We start from the raw sequence: 6,677 nt of genomic DNA on the forward strand, positions 1-6,677 counted from the left end.
AAAGAAAACACAAATCAATTCCACTTTGGTTCAAGCATGAAAAGGTTTCATAATGAGGCAAAGTCTGAAAATGGGCTCTTGAGGAAACCTAGATTTCAGTGTGTTGAAGCTAAAGCTTCTCCAGAGGTGTGCTGTGCCACAGAAGTAGGATATGCACCCTGTGCAATTTTTAGGTTTCTAGTAGTCACTTTTAAAAAGAGGGGGAAACAGCAGGTGACATTCATTCCAATCATATACTTTATTCAACCCAACATATCCAAAATATCATTTCAACATGTAATCACTTTATAAAAGTTATTAATGAGATAGGTCACTTTTTTGTTTTTGGTACTAAGCCTTCAAAGTTCAGGGCATATTTTACATTCACAGTACATGTCAATTCAGGCTAGCAGCCTCCCAAGTGCTCCGCATCCACCTGTGGTCCAGCGGCCCCAGCTCTAGAACATACAGATGCTGCTCCAGGAGTGGGGATTCCCAAGAGTGAGCCAGAGCCTTCTCTTCTCTTCTATCTTATCATTATCTCTTCTCAGAGGCCCACAGATGGCCATTTCCTGCCGGGATCATTCTCTGCCAACCTTTCCCAGAAAAGGAGCGTTTCCTGGAAAAGATAGGGCCTGTTGAGAAATACAGAGGGACAGGCAGTGAGCCATTTTGAGGGCACCCTGTGTCACTGTGTGCCACTGGAATCTCCAAGGATACTGCGTGTAGGTAGAAGACAGCTGGTGGCCAGCACAGGTTGAGAGACCCTCAAGGTTAGCAGAAGGCCTGAGCAGAGCTAGGCAGGGAGAGGTGTAGTGGTTTGGCTACCTGGCTGAGAAGGTGACCTTCACGAGCTCTTCCTACCTTACAGCACTGCCCTCCTCCCAGCCTTCCATCCCTACACACTTGTGGTAGTCCTTGTGTTCCTTGTCTCCCAACTACAGGGATTTCAAGATAAAGAATTATGTTTATCTTGCCTGGGGGGGTTCAACTAGTACATTTGTCAGCACCGGAGCTGGGGTTTAAACGTGACTAGCTAGTTCATTTGTCACAGGGGTGTATTTATCTGTGTTTGGAAGATTTAATTTTTCCCAGTGAAGAACTGTATAAATAGGTCTAATGAGCCTTGAGGGCTCTCATTTGCTTTCAGAGTTTACAGCAAGCTGGGACATCTCAGAGCATCCTTGCCTCTCAGAGCTCTGTGCTGCTCACCAGGAGGGGAATGGGCAAAGGCCAGGGCCCTTCTCCTTCTGGAGGGCGCTTGTGGCCTTGGGATGCCCAGGTTTTCCCATTCAGGAGCTTACATTTTGGGATGTTTGGTTAAGATGATTTTTTTTCTTTATGCTTATGATAATCTGCATAATCTTTTGTTTGTGTAGCTGGCGAAGTGCTCTCCAGATAAAAGAGAAGGGCACAGTTAATATATATGGATCGCAGAGGACCGCTGGGGGCTTGCCTGCTCTGGAGAGCTGCCTCTGCCCAGGCGCTGCTTGCTCCTGGCTTTTCCCTATTTTCTTTCTTTGTTTTATTAGCAGAGTTTCTGTCTAATTAAGGGGCAGCGTTAGCTCCAGCCGTCTGTGTGTGCGTTGGGCGGGCAAGGGTAGAGAGAGCGAGGAGAGACAGAGAAGCAAGGTGGTGGGGAGCCAGAGAGGTCGGGGTGAGGGAAGGGGAAGGTTTGCAAAAACCAAGAAAAACAGGAAGATAATGAGGAAGGGAGAAAAGAGTGAGAAGATGGGGGTGGGGTGGGGCTTGAGAGAGAGAACATTATAGCTGTGACCGCTGGAAGAGGCCCCAGAAATCATATTTTTGCTTTATAGCTGGGAGAGAGCAGGAAAGGGACTTGTCTGTGGCCACATGCAGTGACCAGCAGAGCCTGGCTTCTGTGCATGGCTATCCTCTGTGGAACCCACAGGAGGAGAAGAAAAGAGAGATGGGTACAGGGACTTTTTGTAGAACATTGGGGGTTCTCACTTTAAGCCAGGAGTTGAGACTGCTTGTCTTCGGTAAAGAAAAAGCTCCTATCCCTGCACTGGTCACTGCTTGGTAATGGGTGTTCTCTGCTCTGGTCTAAGGTTTCAAAATACCTGGGTGAGATCAAGAAAGTAGAATTTGCAACACTTAAAAAAAAAAAAAAAACCCAGCCGATGCATACTTATCGTGTGTTGACTCCTTTGAGGTTCCCCTGCTTATTTCTTAGACTCCTCACATGAGAAGAACATACTCTGAGAATTTCTCTACAACACATGCACACAGGGTGCACACGTGCACATGCACACAGACACACACACACACACACACACACACACGCACATACCCTCTGAGGGTCAAGAAGTACATGTTCTATCCCCAGCCCTGCTGGGAGTTTGCTAACCCTTTTACTGTTTGCCTCCACTGCTTCTGCTGAGGAATGGCCAGGTTGGCCTGCTGATCTCAAACCTCTGAGGCTCCTTGGCTTCCATATCCAGTGACTGCAGAGGAAGACCTGTTTCAGGCAGAGAGAGTAGGCTTGGGCGGGCTTATGAGCTGTGAGACTAGACAACTTTTAGACATAATTGTCTCTCTGCCCTATTTCCCCCATTTAAAAAATATTTTATCTATTTATTTATTAGAGAGAGAGACAGACAGAGAGAGAACATGAGTAGTGGGGAGGGGTAGAGGGAGAAGCAGACTCCCTGCTGAGCAGGGAGCCCAATGTGGGGCTTGATCCCAGGACCCAGGGATCATGACCTGAGCCGAAGGCCAACACTTAAGTGACTGAGCCGCCCAGGTGCCCTCCTCATTTGTTTTTAAAAATAGTGGGGCTAATAATTTCTACCTCATGGAATGTTTTTGAGGAAATGGCCAGCAGAGGCTTGCCATGGTATAGTGGAGGTGAGTCAAATTTCTTCATTGCCTTTGGTTGTTCGTTGCCTCTTTCTTCTGTCCTATGACTTTGAGGAGTCCGTGCTCCAGCTGGTGCGGGCTGCTTGGCCAAAGCTGATCGGGCTCATCTCTTTGGACTCTGCATTCTAATCATGTGTCCTTGGTAGCTTGAAATCAGCCGTGGTGGGATTATTTACACCATGGAGATTGTCAAATGTTGTAAATCAAGGATTTTTTTTTTTTCCTCGAAGAGTCTGTAGTTAAACATGAGCAGCACACAATTAGGCCTGACCTTCCTATTTTATTTAGGTTTACTCTGATTTTTCTGGATTTTGAGCCTATTATCCATTCACTCAGCAACTACTTAATTTTGGGCCTACTTGGAATCAGGGATGGATAAAGCTGCCAGATAAAATACAGGCCACTCAGATAAATTTTAATTTTAGATATACAGTGAATAATGTTTTAGTGTAAATATGTCCCGTGCAACATTTGAGATGTACTTATATTAATTTTTTTTTTTTTATGTAACTGAACATCCTGTATTTTTACTTGCTAAATCTATCAACCTTAGCTATGGAGAATCCACTTATACAAGATACAGTTCCTTCATCATGTTGCTTACCATCCGGTAGGAGTGCTGATTTGTAAAATATGAAATCAAGGGACTAACCTGGGGCTTTTTACACTCCAAATCCAGGTCTTCATCATCATCTATCCTCTATTTAATGTTTATTGAGCAACTGTTGTGTGCTATGCACTATTCCAGGTTCTGGGGGTCCAGTGGCAGAGCAAAGCACACACATCTCCATTCTCGGAGAGCGTCCCTCTTGCTGGCGGGGACAGACAGTAAAGAAGGTACAACTGTAAGAGACATGGTATAATAGAGTGGGGAGCACGACGGAGGAAAGTAAACTAGAGGAGGGACCCATGGGGGAGGTAAGGGAACGAACGGGTCTTTCTCTGGGTAGAAGAAACAGCGAGTGCAATCAATACCCTTTACTGGGTGCTGGCCATAGGCCAGTGTGCCAAGCGCTTCACGTCCCTTACCCTATTTAATCCGTGCAGCGGCCCTATGTGGCCCGCGTTCCTATCCTTCTCCTTTTGCATGTGCGCAAACTGGAGGTTTTCCTGCGACCTTAAGTCTCCTGCACACAGGTCGCGCAGCTCCTCGGCGGTGGGAGCCCGCACTCTCACTCCGGGCTGGCCCGCAACCACCTGGATTTTCTCTCCCCATCACCCCCCCCCCCCCCGCCCCAGGCCCCAGGACGAGTTTTGGAAGCGGCACCTCGGAATTCTCCCCACTCTCACATGCTCTGGCGCTGGGGACGGTCCCCAGGGCAGGCCGGGCTCGCTCTGAGCCTCCCTGGCTACCTCCGAGGGCGGCGGCTTCGCCCTGCAGCGAGGGAGCAGGGTGCGGGGTCCGCGGGGGCCGCAGGGGGGCTCCGCCCACGCACGCCCCAAACCCCAGGCCTCGCCGCCTGCAGCGCCCCCTCGGGCCGGCACTGGCCGCCTGGGCGGGGCGTGCGCGCTTCAGGGCTCCCCGAGACACCGCCTGGCCTGGGCGGGGGGTGGGGTGGGGGTGCGGGTGCGGGTGGGGGACGGGGGTGGGGGACGGGGGTGGGGGACGGGGGCGCGCTTCACCCCGCCCAGGAAGCGCCTTGGCCGGCCCCGGAGCCTTCTCCCCTGCGGCGCGGCGCTGGCGGTCACCCCGAGGTCCTGCAGACGCTGACCTTGCACCTAAAAAGAATACATTGTTTCCCAGCGCGGCTTCCTATTCCTGCCCGATAAACCAGCACGTTAACAATGCGTCCAGGTTGTAAAATGTTGGCCGGGGATTCGTTTTTAGCAGCAAAGTTTTTTTTTTTTTTTTTTTTTTTTTTGTCCAGAGACTGGCGCTTTCCTCCCCATTCACGAGGGCCGGCTCGGTGGTAACATTGTCGGTCGCGGCCCCGCAGCCCCAAGTTCACCCCACACCGCGGCCCTTGGGGGTGAAGTGAGAGCAGCTCGGCCACGGCGGCGGCGGCGGCGGATCCCGCACCCCCCGGCCTGCGGGCGCCCCGCCCCGCCCCGCCCCGGCCCCGGCCCCGGCCCCCGCCCCAGGAGGCCGCCCCCGCCCGCCCCCGTCCGCCCCCGCCCGCCCCGCGCTCCGCTGTCACCGCCGCCGCGCCCAGCGCCCTCCCGCCCCGGGCGGCCCGACCCCGTCACTTCGCCCCCGGGAGCCTGCTGGCCGCCCCGTCCTCGCCTCGGCTCCCCGCGACCGCCTGGGCCCCCGCCCCCCCCCCCCGTCCTGCCCCGCACCTGGGGCGCACCTGGGGCGCACCTGCCCGCGCGCTCCCCCTGAGCGCGGACTCCAACGCCCACCGCTGCCGCGCGGCTGTCCCCTAAGGACGCTTAAGACGTGTGTGTTTTTATCACGAAACTAGTACCTTTAAGTATTTGTCTGTGCTTCCCAGCCAGGTGTGAGCCGGGAGCTTCCTAAGTGACGCCTATGTGGCTTCTCGTGTGCCTGATCGTACCAGACCCCGAGGTCCTGGGGGCAGAAGTGTCCCTCCACCGCCCCCCCATTATGTATGAAATACAGCTTGACCCTTGAGCAACAGGGGTTGGAACTACACGGGTCCACTTACATGTCGATTTCTTTTTTTTTTTTTTTTTTTCTTTTCTTTTCTTTTCTTCTTTTCTTTTCTTTTTTTTTCTTTCTTTCTTTTTTTTAGATTATAGTAATATGTTACTATAATATATATTATACTGTATATAATATATAATACTATAATATATATTATACTGTATATAATATATTACTATTATATATTATACTGTATACGATATATAATACTATAATATACAGTATACTGTACATAATATATTACTATTATATATTATACTGTATACGATATATATTACTATAATATATATTATACTGTAATATAGTACAGCACTGTAAATGTAGTTTCTCTTCCTTATGATTTTCTTAACAGCATTTTCTTTTCCCAATCTCACAATTTTGTAAAAATATAGTGTATATAACATAACACGTTTAACATACGCAAAAATGTGTTAATGGACTGCTCATGTTATCAGCAAGGCCAACGGTAGGCTATTAGTAGTTAAGTTTCTGGGGAGTCAAAGCATAATACTCAGATTTTCAGCGGCAAGGGTATCCGTGCTCCTAACCCCCACCTTGTTCAAGGGTTGACTGTATTTGCAGTCGGACGCATAACCCGCACTGACCTTAAATGTGTATACATCTGTATACACACACACAATCACTGAGCTGTACTCATATATATGTAAATATATACAGAATATATGTAATGGATGTGTGTGTATGTATGTATGTGTGTGTGTGTGTGTGTGTGTGTGTGTGTGGCAGTTAACCAACACCCTGATCAAGATACAAGCAGAGAGATTCCAGATTTCTCCTTCCCCTTTCTGGTCAATGCCTATACCGCCCTGTGAGATAACTAGGCTTTGACATCTAGGAAATATCTTAAGTGTCTTTTCATCCCACATAGCAAATGCTTGATTAAAATATTTTTTAAATAAACAGTATTATGCTTCGTACGCAGTGAATGCTGCAGAGCACTATATTCAGTTGACTGACGTTGGTTCTTGGTTCTTAATGAGTTAATTGTGTAAGCCTGGGGTTGAATTTCAGTAGCTCTGCTCGGTGCTGGATTTAAACACAGTGGAAACCGAGTTAAGGGCAGTGCTGTTCTGTATATCAGTATGCCCACTGAGCCAAGGAGACCCATTTATTTTTAATTGAATTAAATTGCTCACAAAATGAAAGTAGCATACTTTCATTAATATTTAATTACATACAGTGTTAA

At 49.1% G+C, this 6,677-nt stretch overlaps 1 long non-coding RNA gene across 3 annotated transcripts; it reads right to left on the bottom strand.

Moving 5' to 3' along the window:
* Window positions 1–246: 246 nt before the first annotated feature.
* On the bottom strand, window positions 247–5,328 carry LOC121500697. Of its 3 annotated transcripts, none has more exons than XR_005990439.1 (4): window positions 5,271–5,328; window positions 3,515–3,674; window positions 2,795–3,095; window positions 247–598 (listed from the first exon to the last, which is right to left on the bottom strand). It is a non-coding gene; the product is annotated as an uncharacterized LOC121500697 (long non-coding RNA). The 3 variants fall into 3 exon arrangements; XR_005990441.1 differs by lacking the exon at window positions 5,271–5,328 and adding an exon at window positions 5,154–5,240; XR_005990440.1 differs by lacking the exon at window positions 5,271–5,328 and adding an exon at window positions 4,153–4,273.
* Between the last annotated feature and the right edge of the window lie 1,349 nt (window positions 5,329–6,677).

This window comes from Vulpes lagopus, chromosome 1 (genome assembly GCF_018345385.1).
Source record: "Vulpes lagopus strain Blue_001 chromosome 1, ASM1834538v1, whole genome shotgun sequence".
Classification (NCBI taxonomy): domain Eukaryota; kingdom Metazoa; phylum Chordata; class Mammalia; order Carnivora; family Canidae; genus Vulpes; species Vulpes lagopus.